The sequence below is a fragment of the Gossypium arboreum genome, chromosome 11 (assembly GCF_025698485.1).
Source record: "Gossypium arboreum isolate Shixiya-1 chromosome 11, ASM2569848v2, whole genome shotgun sequence".
Lineage (NCBI taxonomy): Eukaryota > Viridiplantae > Streptophyta > Magnoliopsida > Malvales > Malvaceae > Gossypium > Gossypium arboreum.
In genome coordinates, this window is record NC_069080.1 from 53,758,336 (window position 1) to 53,778,138 (window position 19,803).

The 19,803-nt window shown below is 33.6% G+C and overlaps 2 long non-coding RNA genes across 3 annotated transcripts; both read right to left on the reverse strand.

Moving 5' to 3' along the window:
• Nucleotides 1-4,923: 4,923 nt before the first annotated feature.
• On the reverse strand, nucleotides 4,924-7,128 carry LOC128283481 (uncharacterized). 2 transcript variants are annotated; one of them, XR_008273837.1, is made up of 3 exons: nucleotides 7,029-7,128; nucleotides 6,487-6,570; nucleotides 4,924-5,279 (listed from the first exon to the last, which is right to left on the reverse strand). It is a non-coding gene; the product is annotated as an uncharacterized LOC128283481 (long non-coding RNA). The 2 variants fall into 2 exon arrangements; XR_008273838.1 differs by lacking the exon at nucleotides 6,487-6,570 and having other exon boundaries at nucleotides 7,029-7,120.
• Nucleotides 7,129-10,878: 3,750 nt separating this feature from the next.
• LOC128283480 (uncharacterized) lies at nucleotides 10,879-19,080 on the reverse strand. The gene is made up of 3 exons (XR_008273836.1): nucleotides 18,971-19,080; nucleotides 12,445-12,528; nucleotides 10,879-11,234 (listed from the first exon to the last, which is right to left on the reverse strand). It is a non-coding gene; the product is annotated as an uncharacterized LOC128283480 (long non-coding RNA).
• Between the last annotated feature and the right edge of the window lie 723 nt (nucleotides 19,081-19,803).

Genomic DNA, 19,803 nt, shown 5'->3' on the forward strand with positions numbered 1-19,803 from the left:
AATCCATGCCTCAAGGTTTAAGTTGATTATGTCTATATTGGAGTCTTAATTTAAAATTTGTAAATAGTGTTGGAAAATTGAGTTTGGAAAATGAAGCAGAAAATAAGTTTAAGGAAAAAAATAGAGTTTTAAATTTTTTCCCAAAACTAGAATTTGGTTATGATAACTAAATTAACAAACACTTAATAAAAATTTAACATTTTTGATTCATCCAGGGTGAATGCTTCAACTGAGTAGTCATTTTGTGTATCCTCAAGCTCAGGTTTGCCGAGTGTGGGCTTACTTCGAATTAGAAAACATTCCACAAAATTACCAATAAGATAATTTTGTAATTTCTTTAAACTTTTGGGCCAAGTTGTAAATAAGAAAAATACATGTAGAAATTTTCTAAAATGATTTTTTCAAAGAATTTTCTCTTTACAACTTTCTCTTGAATTCAAGTGTGAAAAATAATGACCCATGACTCTCTTTATATAGGGAGAGTTTAGAGAATTCAATTATGACTAAACTTAATTACTTTAATATTAAATTAATAAAATATTATTAAGATAAGTATTAAATTTAATTTAATATTAAAACTAATAAAATAATATTATTTTTGATATAGTTAATCTCAAATCAACTTATCTGGCAAAGTCCAAGTAGGAGTATGATTCATCTATTGTTCAACTGCGGAAGGACCAACCGTTAGCCATCTAAGTGTCACCTTGGCCGGTATCGTCGTGTCTAGTGGTGCCATCGCAAGTGCGACAACCTCACTGCACCCCGAATCAGTTCGAGTGTTGTTGGTTCGATCCAAGCTAGTGACGGCCCGATCGGTTTGATCCTACCATCAGTTGGATCGTCAGCCTAGGATCACATGCTAGGCCTAGTTCGAAGAGTTTTTGGGTCTTAGTATTTGATTTGGGGTTCTCGAGCCCAATTTTTGATCTGAGGTCCAAATTTTAAGTTCAATTACCCATTAGGCCAATTGTGTGAATTGAAAATTAAATTCCAAAATTGTTATATTAACTTTAATTAATTTCATTAATTTAATTTTAGTTGATCAAATTTAATTTTCATAAAAATCACATAGATTTTTCAAATTAATTTTTCAAAAATTTTCTTTAATCAAATTCTTGAGTTGAACAATTCTCAAGACTACCTAATTTAATTTCACATCGAATAAATTGACTCAATTAAATTATTTCAAAAGTCGTAGAATTTTCTTTTAATTCAAATGCAATCTGATCGATCTTCTGTTGAGCTAACAAAAAAACAACAAGGCATATACAATTAGGCTCTAGTAATTACAATTATGTTCAGAAGCATCATTCCAATAATTCACAATTTACTTAATCATGGAGTCAGTCCACAAGAAGTGCCAAGATTAAAAACTCCTTATTGTATACTCTTTACGAAAGCATATTATCCAATTGTTTTGTACAATGACATCGTTATGTGTGTGTTACACTCATATGATATCCTTCATTCCTTTGAGTTAAACCCTTTTGTAATAGTCCGATTTTGACCCTAGTCAGAATAGTGGTCTTGGGACCACAAATTCGAGTTAGAAAAATATTGTAATATTATTTTCCGTGCCTATTATAAGTGAATTGACATGTGTGAAAGTCTCATGTGAAAATTTAACTGTTTGTGTGCTTAATTTGCAAAAAAAGACCTAATCGCGTAAAATCTAAAAGCTGTGTGCTAGATGTTAAAAGTGCTTATTTGACTTGGCTTTATAATTGAGAGGTCCTTATGTGGTTATTGTGCCTTTTGCATGGTTAATGGACATATATGACCTTGATATGCATGGTTTATTAATGTTATGATACAAGGGCAAATTGGTAAACTAATTAAAAATAAATTATAATTAAATAAAGACATGAAATAAACCATTTCAATCTCATCTTTGACTGAAAATACAAGAAAAGAAAATAGAAAAGTTTGCTTAGGGTTCGGCACTTGTAATCTTTGATTAAGGTACGTGTTTTGATCGGTTTTTGATAATTTCTACGTTTTTGTAATCGTTGCTTCGAATACTATCAAACCCATGCCTCAATTTCTGATATTGATGATGATTTTGAAATGTGTCATTGATAAAGCTATGTGCTTTGTGATGTTAGTTGGTGAATTATGAAAGCTTGAGGTTGTGTTTACATGTTTTGTCTTTGAATTTTTGATGAAATTGAGTATTATGGGCTAAATTGTAAAAATGTTAAAATGTGAAATAAATGAAATGTATGGACTTTTGTGAGAGCTAGGTGAATTCGACCAAGCATGAGTATAAGCAAATTATGTGTATTTTGTGATTTTGTAATTTTAGGAATAAAGTGTCAAAATGTGAAAATGTGAGGGCTATTTTGTAAAATGCCCTAAATATGTGTATATGGATTGCTTTGAATTATTTGGTGAATAAAAGGGTTAATTTTGAATACATATAGATCAAGAAAAGAGGAATTCAGATTTAGACCGAGGGAAGTCGAAGATTATAGAATAAATGATCGAGTCAACAATTTAGAGTACGAGGTAAGTTCGTACTTAAAACATGATGTTAAGTATATTTTGATGTTTTGATTATATATACATTGTATATATGTTTTGTTTGGATGAATACGACGATGAATCAATAGTATTGGGCACTAAGTGTGCGATTTAAACTAGCTTTGGTTATATGAGGCACTAAGTGTGCGATACCAACTTAGCTTCGGCTAATTGAGATGGCACTAAGTGTGATGAATCATTCTAGCTTTGGCTAATTGTTGAACCACTAAGTGTGTAGATATTCAAAGCACGAATAATTTATGGAAAGTCTTAAAATATTTAAACAAAAAGTGAGAATGAAAGTGAATAAGTACGGGAAGATTCATGTATGTACGATACCTATGCGGTAGATGATACTATGTATGTGAAGCTCATTAATTTGGTATGAACATATGGATTGTGTTGGTATAGATTTGATATATGATTTGAGAATTTGTATGCAGTTATGTATTGATGATATTTGGTACGAGCTTACTGAGCTTTTGAAAGCTTACATTGTGTGTGTTTGCATTGTTTTATAGATATAAAAGCTATAGCAAACTTGGAGATCGTAAAGGATCGTCACCACACTATCGAATCTCATTTTGGTACTTTTGAAAATGTATATTTTTAAAGTATGGCATGTATAGGCTAGTGGTTATGGAATTATGTTTTGTGATGTATATACTTAGCCTTGTGAATTGGCTAGTTGGTGTTTAAACTCATAGTTGATAATGGCTTATGGTATGTGATGTTAATATGCAATTGTGGTATGTTTTAGTTAGTAAGTTTTGGTAAGTTTAGCTTGAGATTGAATGATGTATGGAAGGAACTGTTTTGGTATGATCTTATTTTATGTTGGCATGAATTGGTAAGGTTTATAAATAGGAAAATGGTCGATATTGTTATGATATTAATGATGAATGTTGTGGCATAAAATTGGCTGAAATGGTGGTGCATATATGTTTTTTCTTTGCTTGTTGGTTGACCCAAATTTGCGATGGCAAATTGGCTATTCAGATAGCCTATTTTTGTCCACACGGGTAGAGACATGGGCGTGTGTCTCAACCGTGTGTGATACACGGCTATGTTGCATAGTCGTGTGTCCCTTGGGGTACCCTACAATTGTAAGTTAGGCTCGAACATGGCTAAAGCACATGGGCATGTGGCTAGCCGTGTGGCCCAAGTCAGGCTCAACCACGGCCAAAGCACACGGGTGTGTATTGTAGCCATGTGAGCAAGTCAGTAGCTATGCCCTTTTTTGACACGGGTTAGATACACGAGCGTGTCTAAGGCCATGTGAGGCACACGGCCTGTTCACACGGGCTTGTGACCTTTGAAAAGTTGAAAATTTTTATAAGTTTTGAAACTTTTATATGTTATCAATTTAGTCCAAATGCATGTTTAAGTATCGTATTCTCGATTTTATGTTCTTAATGAATGTGAATGAATGACATTTACTGTAATGATTTGATATCTGATATAAGAATATTTTGAATTGTGTTTTGGGTTAAGTAATGCCTCCTAACCTATTCCAGCGACGGTTACGGGTTAGGGTGTTAAATTCTATTGGTATCAAAGCTATGGTTTAGTCGATTCTAGGACTACCATAGCATTTGTGAGTCTAGCTATACATGCCATATTTGTGAACTGCGATAGTGTGATGAATCCTAACATTGAAATGTGCTTTTATGTAGCAAATGGATCCCGAAAGAGTCGTAGCAGACGATGTTGAAAGCAATGCGCCTGCTTCTGTGCAAGGGACGTTGCAAGCTAATTCTTGATTGGCTACAAGTAGCTCTGATGGTGAGGCTAAACAAGCCTTCTATCAGATGATGAATGATTGGTTCACCCAATATATTAGAACCAACCTGACTGTACAACAACCTCCTCCCCCGGTTAATCCTCCTCAAGCTCCTGTTATGCCACTAGTGTAACACCCCTCGCCTGCATCCGACGCCGGGACGGGGTTCGAGGTGCTACCTGACTTTTACTAACACTTCCATACTAAACAGGGCCATGAAATCTCAAATAATTAAAAACTTTTCTTTTCACATGCAATTTGTCCCTTATGCGAGCTTACGAGGCCCAATACATGCATTCGGGGCGGTTCGGGACCCAATCGAGAACTCATGAAAAACTTAGAAAAATCTCTTGCGTTAAGGCTTCACACGCCTATGTGCTCAGGCCGTGTGGCCAGAAATAGTCTAATTATCAGGCCTTTTGTCACTCTCACACCACATGCATAGATACATACTTATCCAATAACATACAACGTGGCATAAATGAGCTCTTAAACATCTACAAACATGTTATGCTCAAGTTATTTTCTTATGCAACAAATATTATAGAATTTTCCCATATCATTACCACATACTAGACATAACTATCATTACATCACAAACCATTCATGAAGCATTATTAACTATTTACCAATCACTTAATCCTGCATTAGTTACTAGCTCATCAATGAATCTCAATTCAATCTCTAGGCATACATGTTGTAAACCACATCACAAGAGATAATAACATACATGCATAAGAATAATCATATGGGCCCATAATGTCATTAGCCAACATAGGCCAATTTACATGACTAATACTACCTTAATAACAAGCCAATGAATTTGGCTAAATCAAAATATTACATACTCACATTAAAACCCTATACATGCCATACACTCGAATCACTTGAGTTTACTTACTCCGATAACGTTAACTCGATAGGGTGATAATATCTTTGACGGCCTCCAACCCGAGCTAACCTGGAAACTCTAGAAAACATGGGAAAGAAGGGGGTAAGCTTTAATTAGTAAGTTCATATGAAAACAATAAGCAACTCATTAACTTGTTTTATCAATGTTTACAACATATTTTCAAGTTCACTACAAGCTGTCTTTCTAAGCAATGGTCACTTAATTATTTATATCTGGAGCTACGAAACTCCAAATTAAGTTCCGTTAAATTTTCATGAAACTAGACTTATTTTCCTTTCTTCCATAAAATTTCCAGAATTTTTGGTTAAGCCAAATAGTACAGTTTATTAGTTAAAGTCTCCCCTGTTTCAGGGTATGACCACTCTGACCCCTGTGCACTACAAACCGAATTTCTCCCTGTACAAAATTCCAACGACCATTCCGTTTATTTCCCATAAAAATAGACTCAATAAGGAATCCATTAATGTAAGGTATAACTCTTAATAATTTTTGTAAAATTTTTGGTGAATTTCTAAAGTTAGAACAGGGGATCTCGAATTCATTCAGACCCTGTTTCACAAGAATTCAAATATCAAACAATATAGAATTCTTTTTCTTCCTCTGTTTCTTTCATGTGAAAATAGACTTATTAAGCTTTAATTCCATATTTTATTCTGCCTCTAACTCATTTTCCACTATTTTTAGTGTATTTTCAAAGTTACACTACTGCAGTAACTCAAATCTGTCAAGGCTAAATTACTCATTCATGATCATTGTTCATAATATTAATACAACACCATTTTATCCATCATGGTAAGAACACATATTATGCATCATAGATCATCACATATCAAGGCATTCTCATAGGATTAGTATACATACTTGCACAACTCGTAACATAACTCGAGTGCATACTCACCAATGACTTACCTCATTGAGACCATCATTAACTCTTTCCTTGGATTGCCCGTTGAACACTTGGAATACTAATTAGATACTGGAAAAGCCTTTGCACATAAGTGCCTCAATTGTAGCTAAAGCTACCTCATATCTCATGACATTTAAATGCTCACTCTCGAGCTAGTCATCTAGACTCATAATTCCTAGTGACATGTCACTCGTATCCTATTTTATTCCTAAGGTTCAAACGGGATTTTTCCTCGTCTATTAAGGCTTTGTCTTATCATATTTCTATTAATTACATACACATTAATATCTGTACAATTCATGCAATGATAACATTTAAATACATGTATAGCATGGTATTGTTTACATCTGAACTTACCTCGATACCACAAATGTGAAAAGGACATACTAGTCCATAAATCGATTTCTTTCCGTTCTAGGTCCAAGTCTCAATTTTCATCATCTATAACATCACATTTAGCCTACCAATCAGTCACAATATTCATATGGGTCTAAAAATCATATTTTACAAATTTTCATTTTGACCCTAAACTTTTGCATATTTGCACTTTTGCCCCAATGCTCGTAAATTAATTTTTATTCAATTTCTATAAGGTTTAAGACATGCTGAACATTTTCTCTTCTATGGAAACTCCAAATTTTCACTAATTCACACACTTATGACCAATTTGTAACTTTCACAATTTAACCCCTTTTGACATTTTTACCAAATCCATTGAATAAAACTCATATTTAACACATCAAACATTCATTATCCACTATAAATCATCAAAAGACAACCATATCATGAATGGGTAAATTTTAAACTCTAATTTCTCTTCAATCAATTGGTAGAAATAGAAAATTTAAGCTTCGGGATCTCAAAATACGAAAATCATTAAAAACGGACAAAAACCGTACCTATATAAGCCATAAAAGCTTGGCCGAATGGAGCTCATCCATGGCTGCTATTTTCTGTTCTTTCCCACGGTTGAAGAAGAAAGAATGAAAAAAAAATGATAGCTTTTATCATTTGTCTTATTATGTTATTTTAATTAATTTATAAAATTACCCTTTTTATTTCAACCAAATTTCAAAAATACCAAACAAATATCCATTCACTAACTTATTAAAGGAATAATTGTCACATAAGGACTTTCAATTTAAAACTCATAACAATTAGGCACCTCATATATAAAGAACTCAACTTTTGCACTTTTTACAATTTAGTCCTTTTGACTAAATTGAGTGCTCAAACGTCAAAATTTTCGAATGAAATTTTTACGAAATATTTTCATAAATTTATAGACTATAAAAATATAATAAAATATTCTTTTTTCTCGTCGGGTTTGTGGTCCCGAAACCATCGTTCGACTAGACCCAAAATCGGCTATTACATTTCTTCCCTTTAGGGATTTTCGTCCCCAAAATCTTACCGAAAAAGTTGTTCTCTACTTTCACGAGTCACTTATATCTTTTCTCACAACTTACAAAACAATTCCACACAAGCTCACACTCAAGATTTCCTATAGCTTTTCCATAGTTGAGGTATAAACCTCGAGCTCAATTTGAAACACTGAGACCGACATTCTTGGAACTATAAACTTAGAAACATACAACTCAGTCACATCGGTTGAATAATATATCTGTACATACTAAAATAATCATGCAGACTTCCATCATCAATCTTTCACAATTCAACTTGCATCTCTCATTTTTCCGGAAATGAGAGACATCCCGATCTGAAATTCATAACAGTCCTTTATCATTTTCTTCCCATCGTCATCATCGACAATAATAATCTCAATACATTTGATATTCGGCTTTACCCTATAGACAATTCGACATCCTTTGAACGAATAAACAAGATATCTTGTGAACTCAGACTCAATTCTCAGATACCCGAGTTTCTCAAGATCTTGAAATCTTACTCAATTAATAGTAATAGAAACCGAAATCAAATCCTCCCGCAATTCCAAATTAAAAGTCGAATCATGTCAGTAGTTGTTTAATTTACCACTTATAGCCACATTTCTATACTCGATCATCAACTGTTTAGAAACTTTACTAACATGAATCAAATGATTCCAACTTCATAGATGTGGTCTTTTATTAATCGGGATAACTATACTTATAACATCTCTCGAACAAGAGAAATCCAACTAATATGTTTCCATAACATACTTTCAAGAATAAAACCCCATCATTTCGACGCATTCGACTACTTACCAAAGAACACGTAGCGGTATTCTCGAACCGAGAATAAACTTAAATGCACATAACTCAGATTTACTTTTGCGAATAACCATTCTTTACCCCGTAGATTTTAAAGAAATCTCGACATCGAAATCCCCACACTTCTATGGTCGAGCCAAGCTTAATCATAATGATTCTAATATCGCAAGTCAAAGATTACTCGTAAAGATAAACCAAGCTTGATAATTCTCAAACAAGAACGATAGAAAAGCCAATATAAGAAATTCCAAGATATAAAGACTATACCAGAAATCTGAGAATATAATCCAGAAGAAAATAATAAAGATGATCCGAAAAATCCCTCAGAGAAAACCAAAAGGAAACTACTGTCTGTATGCTTTAGAATTTCTCATAATAGAGATAATATAATTCTCGCATATATAAACCATAATCAATAGAACATCGAATAATCTTACATAGATTTTTCTGTCAACTTCATTCCAATATATCGAATAGAAATCAAGAGATGGGGAAATGTAGATCATAACTAATCGGACCAATAGAACTTTTCATCTAATATCACAGTCTCAAGATCCTCACACAAGAGAATTCCCACTCGAAAGGGATAACCATACGTATTCCCGAATAGAGGAAAACATAGAATACTCAAGAGAAAGATAGCCATCACTTTTGTTTAATTGAATTCGTCATACTCAGACATCTATGCAAGTCCGACATTATTCCTCTAACTAATTCTGTCTTTGCTAATCTCATACTATTCCATTTTTGTACTCTTCAGTTTCACTTTTGCAAGCTTATGCAACATATCTCTCGAGAATCTCATCGTATAAATCTATTACGTAAGGCGAAGATTGTAAAGCCTCTAAACTTTTGACTCTCAAGCAAATACATATTCAACAACAGATAGCTTTACGCATATTGATTCAAACATTTCAAATTTCCAACTTGTTATAAACACATTTTCACATATCTCAAGAATACATGTAACTTTATTTCATGCGAATATTAGCTAAACATAAGTGAATTTATCATAACTCAAACTTTCATTTCTTTTCTCAAATTACCCTTAATGTTTTATCAAATTCCCATATTTAGTCTTAATCACTTGCCAATATTTATCAAATTGGAGAACGTCTTATGGTTTTGAGTACATCGCTTACTTGATGCCATAGTTCAACTATGGTCTTGTACTAGCTCTCATCCATCGTGTCGATGCCGTGTCCCGCATGTGTCTTACAACGACACATGTAATCGTCTTGACGCATGTCCAGGACATGTCTTACATCGCTCTCATATCGTGGGTGATACATGTCCCGGACATGTCTTACACTAGCCCTCGCCTCAATGCCAATGCCATGTCTCATACATGGTCTTACACTCGCACACAAATCTCATGTATTGCCATGGTCCAACCATAGTCTTTTCCATCAATTCATTAGTGAACGATCGTACTCATTCCATGCGTTCCACCCAATTTGATCTTTCATTACAACTTTCATGCTATTGTGACATTTATGATTCTGTAACTGAGATTATAAGGCATAACATTATTGCATATTGACTTCATCAATCTAGACATAAATGTCAACCTCATGTATATACTCGATTATTAATCATGCAATAAAAGCATTCATACATACATTCTGTCATTTCAAGCAAATTTCTTTCTTTTCCTAAACACTTGACCAAATCAAGTTGGACATTTAACATCGTATGAATACTAACATGCATAAAAGCGCTTTTCACAACTTAACGTGTTTTACTCCACTATTTCACATTCTTTATCTCAAGAGTATCACATAATGAAAACTAGTTCATATAAAAAAATCATGGATTTCTTTTCATACCTTTCCAAATTTTCAGCATATCATAAGCATGATTCAATAATCTCAACTTTACTCTTATCTCTATCAAGATTTGCTCGGTTGGAACTCATTCTGTCTTAATCAACAGTTTTGTTAGGGCGAGAGATATCACACTATCACGAGTAATACTATGGCATGTATAACTAGACTCTCTTACGCTAGGTTAGTCCGAGAACCGACTAAACCATGCTCGATACCACTAAATATAACACCCCTCGCCCGCATCCGACGCCGGGACGGGGTTCGAGGTGCTACCTGACTTTTACTAACACTTCCATACTAAACAGGGCCATGAAATCTCAAATAATTAAAAACTTTTCTTTTCACATGCAATTTGTCCCTTATGCGAGCTTACGAGGCCCAATACATGCATTCGAGGCGGTTCGGGACCCAATCGAGAACTCATGAAAACTTAGAAAAATCTCTTGCGTTAAGGCTTCACACGCCTATGTGCTCAGGCCGTGTGGCTAGAAATAGTCTAATTATCAAGCCTTTTGTCACTCTCACACCACATGCATAGATACATACTTATCCAATAACATACAACGTGGCATAAATGAGCTCTTAAACATCTACAAACATGTTATGCTCAAGTTATTTTCTTATGCAATAAATATTATAGAATTTGCCCATATCATTACCACATACTAGACATAACTATCATTACATCACAAACCATTCATGAAGCATTATTAACTATTTACCAATCACTTAATCCTGCATTAGTTACTAGCTCATCAATGAATCTCAATTCAATCTCTAGGCATACATGTTGTAAGCCACATCACAAGAGATAATAACATACATGCATAAGAATAATCATATGGGCCCATAATGTCATTAGCCGACATAGGTCAATTTACATGAATAATACTACCTTAATAACAAGCCAATGAATTTGGCTAAATCATAATATCACATACTCACATTAAAACCCTATACATGCCATAGACTCGAATCATTTGAGTTTACTTACTCCGATAACGTTAACTCGATAGGGTGATAATATCTCTGACGGCCTCCAACCCGAGCTAACTTGGAAACTCTAGAAAACATGGGAAAGAAGGGGGGTAAGCTTTCGCTTAGTAAGTTCATATGAAAACAATAAGCAACTCATTAACTTGTTTTATCAATGTTTACAACATATTTTCAAGTTCACTACAAGCTGTCTTTCTGAGCAATGGTCACTAAATTATTTATATCTGGAGCTACGAAACTCCAAATTAAGTTCCGTTAAATTTTCATGAAACTAGACTTATTTTCCTTTCTTCCATAAAATTTCCAGAATTTTTGGTTAAGCCAAATAGTACAGTTTATTAGTTAAAGTCTCCCCTGTTTCAGGGTATGACCACTCTGACCCCTGTGCACTACAAACTGAATTTCTCCCTGTACAAAATTCCAACGACCATTCCGTTTATTTCCCATAAAAATAGACTCAATAAGGAATCCATTAATGTAAGGTATAACTCTTAATAATTTTTGTAAAATTTTTGGTGAATTTATAAAGTTAGAACAGGGGATCTCGAATTCATTCAGACCCTGTTTCACAAGAATTCAAATATCAAACAATATGGAATTCTTTTTCTTCCTCTGTTTCTTTCATGTGAAAATAGACTCATTAAGCTTTAATCCCATATTTTATTCTGCCTCTAACTCATTTTCCACTATTTTTAGTGTATTTTCAAAGTTACACTACTGCAGTAACTCAAATCTGTCAAGGCTAAATTACTCATTCATGATCATTGTTCATAATATTAATACAACACCATTTTATCCATCATGGTAAGAACACATATTATGCATCATAGATCATCACATATCAAGGCATTCTCATAGGATTAGTATACATACTTGCACAACTCGTAACATAACTCGAGTGCATACTCACCAATGACTTACCTCATTGAGACCATCATTAACTCTTTCCTTGGATTGCCCGTTGAACACTTGGAATACTAATTAGATACTCGGAAAAGCCTTTGCACATAAGTGCCTCAATTGTAGCTAAAGCTACCTCATATCTCATGACATTTAAATGCTCACTCTCGAGCTAGTCATCTAGACTCATAATTCCTAGTGACATGTCACTCGTATCCTATTCTATTCCTAAGGTTCAAACGGGATTTTTCCTCGTCTATTAAGGCTTTGTCTTATCATATTTCTATTAATTACATACACATTAATATCTGTACAATTCATGCAATGATAACATTTAAATACATGTATAGCATGGTATTGTTTACATACGAACTTACCTCGATACCACAAATGTGAAAAGGACATACTCGTCCATAAATCGATTTCTTTCCGTTCTAGGTCCAAGTCTCAATTTTCATCATCTATAACATCACATTTAGCCTACCAATCAGTCACAATATTCATATGGGTCTAAAATCATATTTTACAAATTTTCATTTTGACCCTAAACTTTTGCATATTTGCACTTTTGCCCCAATGCTCGTAAATTAATTTTATTCAATTTCTATAAGGTTTAAGACATGCTGAACATTTTTCTCTTCTATGGCAACTCCAAATTTTCACTAATTCACACACTTATGACCAATTTGTAACTTTCACAATTTAACCCTTTTTGACATTTTTACCGAAATTCATTGAATAAAACTCATATTTAACACATCAAACATTCATTATCCACTATAAATCATCAAAAGACAACCATATCATGAATGGGTAAATTTTAAACTCTAATTTCTCTTCAATCAATTGGTAGAAATAGAAAATTTAAGCTTGGGGATCTCAAAATACGAAAATCATTAAAAGCGGACAAAACCGTACCTATATAAGCCATAAAAGCTTGGCGAATGGAGCTCATCCATGGCTGCTATTTTCTGTTCTTTCCACGGTTGAAGAAGAAAGAATGAAAAAAAATGATAGCTTTTATCATTTGTCTTATTATGTTATTTTAATTAATTTATAAAATTACCCTTTTATTTCAACCAAATTTCAAAATACCAAACAAATATCCATTCACTAACTTATTAAAGGAATAATTGTCACATAAGGACTTTCAATTTAAAACTCATAACAATTAGGCACCTCATATATAAAGAACTCAACTTTTGCACTTTTTACAATTTAGTCCTTTTGACTAAATTGAGTGCTCAAACGTCAAAATTTTCGAATGAAATTTTTACGAAATATTTTCATAAATTTATAGACTATAAAAATATAATAAAATATTCTTTTTTCTCGTCGGGTTTGTGGTCCCGAAACCACTGTTCCGACTAGACCCAAAATCGGGCTATTACATTTCTTCCCCCCTTTAGGGATTTTCGTCCCCGAAAATCTTACCAGAAAAAGTTGTTCTCTACTTTCACGAGTCACTTATATCTTTTTCTCACAACTTACAAAACAATTCCACACAAGCTCACACTCAAGATTTCCTATAGCTTTTCCATAGTTGAGGTATAAACCTCGGAGCTCAATTTGAAACACTGGAGACTGACATTCTTGGAACTATAAACTTAGAAACATACAACTCAGTCACATCGGTTGAATAATATATCTGTACATACTAAAATAATCATGCAGACTTCCATCATCAATCTTTCACAATTCAACTTGCATCTCTCATTTTTCCTGGAAATGAGAGACATCCCGATACGAAATTCATAACAGTCCTTTATCATTTTCTTCCCACTGTCATCACTGACAATAATAATCTCGAATACATTTGATATTCGGCTTTACCCTATAGACAATTCGACATCCTTTGAACGAATAAACAAGATACTCTGCTGTGAACTCTGTACTCAATTCTCTGTATACCCAGAGTTTCTCAGTACTGAAATCTTACTCTGAATTAATAGTAATAGAAACCAGAAATCAAATCCTCCCTGCAATTCCAAATTAAAAGTCGAATCATGCTGTAGTTGTTTAATTTACCACTTATAGCCACATTTCTATACTCTGATCATCAACTGTTTAGAAACTTTACTAACATGAATCAAATGATTCCAACTTCATAGATGTGGTCTTTTTATTAATCAGGATAACTATACTTATAACATCTCTCGAACAAGAGAAATCCAACTAATATGTTTCCATAACATACTTTCAAGAATAAAACCCCATCATTTACATCAGACGACTACTTACCAAAGAACACGTAACGGTATTCTCGAACCGGAGAATAAACTTAAATGCACATAACTCAGATTTACTTTTGCGAATAACCATTCTTTACCCCGAGATTTTAAAGAAATCTCGACCGAAATCCCCACACTTCTATGGTCGAGCCGAAGCTTAATCATATGATTCTAATATCGCAAGTCAAAGATTACTCGTAAAGATAAACCAAGCTTGATAATTCTCAAACAAGAGCGATAGAAAAGCCAATATAAGAAATTCCAAGATATAAAGACTATACCAGAAATCTGAGAATATAATCCAGAAGAAAATAATAAAGATGATCCGAAAAATCCCTCAGAGAAAACCAAAAGGAAACTACTATGTCCGTATGCTTTAGAATTTCTCATAATAGAGATAATATAATTCTCGCATATATAAACCATAATCAATAGAACATCAGAATAATCTTACATAGATTTTTCTTGTCAACTTCATTCCAATATATCGAATAGAAATCGAAGAGATGGGGAAATGTAGATCATAACTAATGGACCAATAGAACTTTTCATCTAATATCACGTCTCCAAAGATCCTCACACAAGAGAATTCCCACTCGAAAGGGATAACCATACGTATTCCCCAGAATAGAGGAAAACATAGAATACTCAGAAGAGAAAGATAGCCATCACTTTTGTTTAATTGAATTCGTCATACTCAGACATCTATGCAAGTCCGACATTATTCCTCTAACTAATTACATCTTTGCTAATCTCATACTATTCCATTTTGTACTCTTGGTTTCACTTTTGCAAGCTTATGCAACATATCTCTCGAGAATCTCATCGTATAAATCTATTCTGGTAAGGGGCGAAGATTGTAAAGCCTCTAAACTTTTGACTCTCAAGCAAATACATATTCAACAACAGCATAGCTTTACGCATATTGATTCAAACATTTCAAATTTCCAACTTGTTATAAACACATTTTCACATATCTCAGTAATACATGTAACTTTATTTCATGCGAATATTAGCTAAACATAAGTGAATTTATCATAACTCAAACTTTCATTTCTTTTTCTCAAATTACCCTTAATGTTTTATCAAATTCCCATATTTAGTCTTAATCACTTGCCAATATTTATCAAATTGGAGAACGTCTTATGGTTTTGAGTACATCGCTTACTTGATGCCATAGTTCAACTATGGTCTTGTACTAGCTCTCATCCATCGTGTCGATGCCGTGTCCTGCATGGTCTTACAACGACACATGTAATCGTCTTGACGCATGTCCCGGACATGTCTTACAATGGCTCTCATCGTGGGTCGATACATGTCCCAGACATGTCTTACACTAGCCCTCGTCTCAATGCCAATGCCATGTCTCATACATGGTCTTACACTGGCACACAAATCTCATGTATTGCCATGGTCCAACCATAGTCTTTTCCATCAATTCATTAGTGAACGATCGTACTCATTCCATGCGTTCCACCCAATTTGATCTTTCATTACAACTTTCATGCTATTGTGACATTTATGATTCTGTAACTGAGATTATAAGGCATAACATTATTGCATATTGACTTCATCAATCTAGACATAAATGTCAACCTCATGTATATACTGATTATTAATCATGCAATAAAAGCATTCATACATACATTCTGTCATTTCAAGCAAATTTCTTTCTTTTCCTAAACATTTGACCAAATCAAGTTGGACATTTAACATCGTATGAATACTAACATGCATAAAAGCGCTTTTCACAACTTAAGCATGTTTTACTCCACTATTTCACATTCTTTATCTCAAGAGTATCACATAATGAAAACTAGTTCATATAAAAAAAATCATGGATTTCTTTTCATACCTTTCCAAATTTTCAGCATATCATAAGCATGATTCAATAATCTCAACTTTACTCTTATCTCTATCAAGATTTGCTCGGTTGGAACTCATTCCTGTCTTAATCAACAGTTTTGTTAGGGCCGAGAGATATCACACTATCACGAGTAATACTATGGCATGTATAACTAGACTCTCTTACGCTAGGTTAGTCCGAGAACCGACTAAACCATGCTCTGATACCACTAAATATAACACCCCTCGCCCGCATCCGACGCCGGGACGGGGTTCGAGGTGCTACCTGACTTTTACTAACACTTCCATACTAAACAGGGCCATGAAATCTCAAATAATTAAAAACTTTTCTTTTCACATGCAATTTGTCCCTTATGCGAGCTTACGAGGCCCAATACATGCATTCGAGGCGGTTCGGGACCCAATCGAGAACTCATGAAAAACTTAGAAAAATCTCTTGCGTTAAGGCTTCACACGCCTATGTGCTCAGGCCGTGTGGCTAGAAATAGTCTAATTATCAAGCCTTTTGTCACTCTCACACCACATGCATAGATACATACTTATCCAATAACATACAACGTGGCATAAATGAGCTCTTAAACATCTACAAACATGTTATGCTCAAGTTATTTTCTTATGCAATAAATATTATAGAATTTGCCCATATCATTACCACATACTAGACATAACTATCATTACATCACAAACCATTCATGAAGCATTATTAACTATTTACCAATCACTTAATCCTGCATTAGTTACTAGCTCATCAATGAATCTCAATTCAATCTCTAGGCATACATGTTGTAAGCCACATCACAAGAGATAATAACATACATGCATAAGAATAATCATATGGGCCCATAATGTCATTAGCCGACATAGGTCAATTTACATGACTAATACTACCTTAATAACAATCCAATGAATTTGGCTAAATCATAATATCACATACTCACATTAAAACCCTATACATGCCATAGACTCGAATCATTTGAGTTTACTTACTCCGATAACGTTAACTCGATAGGGTGATAATATCTCTGACGGCCTCCAACCCGAGCTAACTTGGAAACTCTAGAAAACATGGGAAAGAAGGGGGGTAAGCTTTCGCTTAGTAAGTTCATATGAAAACAATAAGCAACTCATTAACTTGTTTTATCAATGTTTACAACATATTTTCAAGTTCACTACAAGCTGTCTTTCTGAGCAATGGTCACTAAATTATTTATATCTGGAGCTACGAAACTCCAAATTAAGTTCCGTTAAATTTTCATGAAACTATACTTATTTTCCTTTCTTCCATAAAATTTCCAGAATTTTTGGTTAAGCCAAATAGTACAGTTTATTAGTTAAAGTCTCCCCTGTTTCAGGGTATGACCACTCTGACCCCTGTGCACTACAAACCGAATTTCTCCCTGTACAAAATTCCAACGACCATTCCGTTTATTTCCCATAAAAATAGACTCAATAAGGAATCCATTAATGTAAGGTATAACTTTTAATAATTTTTGTAAAATTTTTGGTGAATTTCTAAAGTTAGAACAGGGGATCTCGAATTCATTCAGACCCTGTTTCACAAGAATTCAAATATCAAACAATATGGAATTCTTTTTCTTCCTCTGTTTCTTTCATGTGAAAATAGACTCATTAAGCTTTAATCACATATTTTATTCTGCCTCTAACTCATTTTCCACTATTTTTAGTGTATTTTCAAAGTTACACTACTGCAGTAACTCAAATCTGTCAAGGCTAAATTACTCATTCATGATCATTGTTCATAATATTAATACAACACCATTTTATCCATCATGGTAAGAACACATATTATGCATCATAGATCATCACATATCAAGGCATTCTCATAGGATTAGTATACATACTTGCACAACTCGTAACATAACTCGAGTGCATACTCACCAATGACTTACCTCATTGAGACCATCATTAACTCTTTCCTTGGATTGCCCGTTGAACACTTGGAATACTAATTAGATACTGGAAAAGCCTTTGCACATAAGTGCCTCAATTGTAGCTAAAGCTACCTCATATCTCATGACATTTAAATGCTCACTCTCGAGCTAGTCATCTAGACTCATAATTCCTAGTGACATGTCACTCGTATCCTATTCTATTCCTAAGGTTCAAACGGGATTTTCCTCGTCTATTAAGGCTTTGTCTTATCATATTTCTATTAATTACATACACATTAATATCTGTACAATTCATGCAATGATAACATTTAAATACATGTATAGCATGGTATTGTTTACATACTGAACTTACCTCGATACCACAAATGTGAAAAGGACATACTAGTCCATAAATCGATTTCTTTCCGTTCTAGGTCCAAGTCTCAATTTTCATCATCTATAACATCACATTTAGCCTACCAATCAGTCACAATATTCATATGGGTCTAAAAATCATATTTTTACAAATTTTCATTTTGACCCTAAACTTTTGCATATTTGCACTTTTGCCCCAATGCTCGTAAATTAATTTTTATTCAATTTCTATAAGGTTTAAGACATGCTGAACATTTTCTCTTCTATGACAACTCCAAATTTTCACTAATTCACACACTTATGACCAATTTGTAACTTTCACAATTTAACCCTTTTGACATTTTTACGAAATTCATTGAATAAAACTCATATTTAACACATCAAACATTCATTATCCACTATAAATCATCAAAAGAGAACCATATCATGAATGGGTAAATTTTAAACTCTAATTTCTCTTCAATCAATTGGTAGAAATAGAAAATTTAAGCAGGGATCTCAAAATACGAAAATCATTAAAAACGGGACAAAAACCGTACCTATATAAGCCATAAAAGCTTGGCCGAATGGAGCTCATCCATGGCTGCTATTTTCTGTTCTTTCCCACGGTTGAAGAAGAAAGAATGAAAAAAAATGATAGCTTTTATCATTTGTCTTATTAGGTTATTTTAATTAATTTACAAAATTACCCTTTTTATTTCAACCAAATTTCAAAAATACCAAACAAATATCCATTCACTAACTTATTAAAGGAATAATTGTCACATAAGGACTTTCAATTTAAAACTCATAACAATTAGGCACCTCATATATAAAGAACTCAACTTTTGCATTTTTTACAATTTAGTCCTTTTGACTAAATTGAGTGCTCAAACGTCAAAATTTTCGAATGAAATTTTTACGAAATATTTTCATAAATTTATAGACTATAAAAATATAATAAAATATTTTTTTTCTCGTCGGGTTTGTGGTCCCGAAACCACTGTTCCGACTAGACCCAAAATCGGGCTATTACAACTAGTGAATCCGGTTCAGTTAAGTAGACCACTAGTTGATAAGATTAGAAAATATGAGGCTAAAGAGTTCTGAGCTACAACGAGTGATGATGCTGAAACAGCCGACTTCTGGTTAGAGAACATGATAAGAGTGTTTGACGAATTGTCTTTGAGTTTTGAGGAATGTATAAAATGTGTTGTTTCTCTTGTGAGAGATATGTCGTATCATCGGTGGAAAACTTTGACATCTGTGGTTTTGAGTGAATGGGTTACTTAGGATTTCTTCTAAGCTGGATTTCAGAAGAAATATATCAGCCAGAGATCCATCGATCAGAAACGCAAAGAGTTTCTTGAACTTAAACAAGGCCATTTGTCTG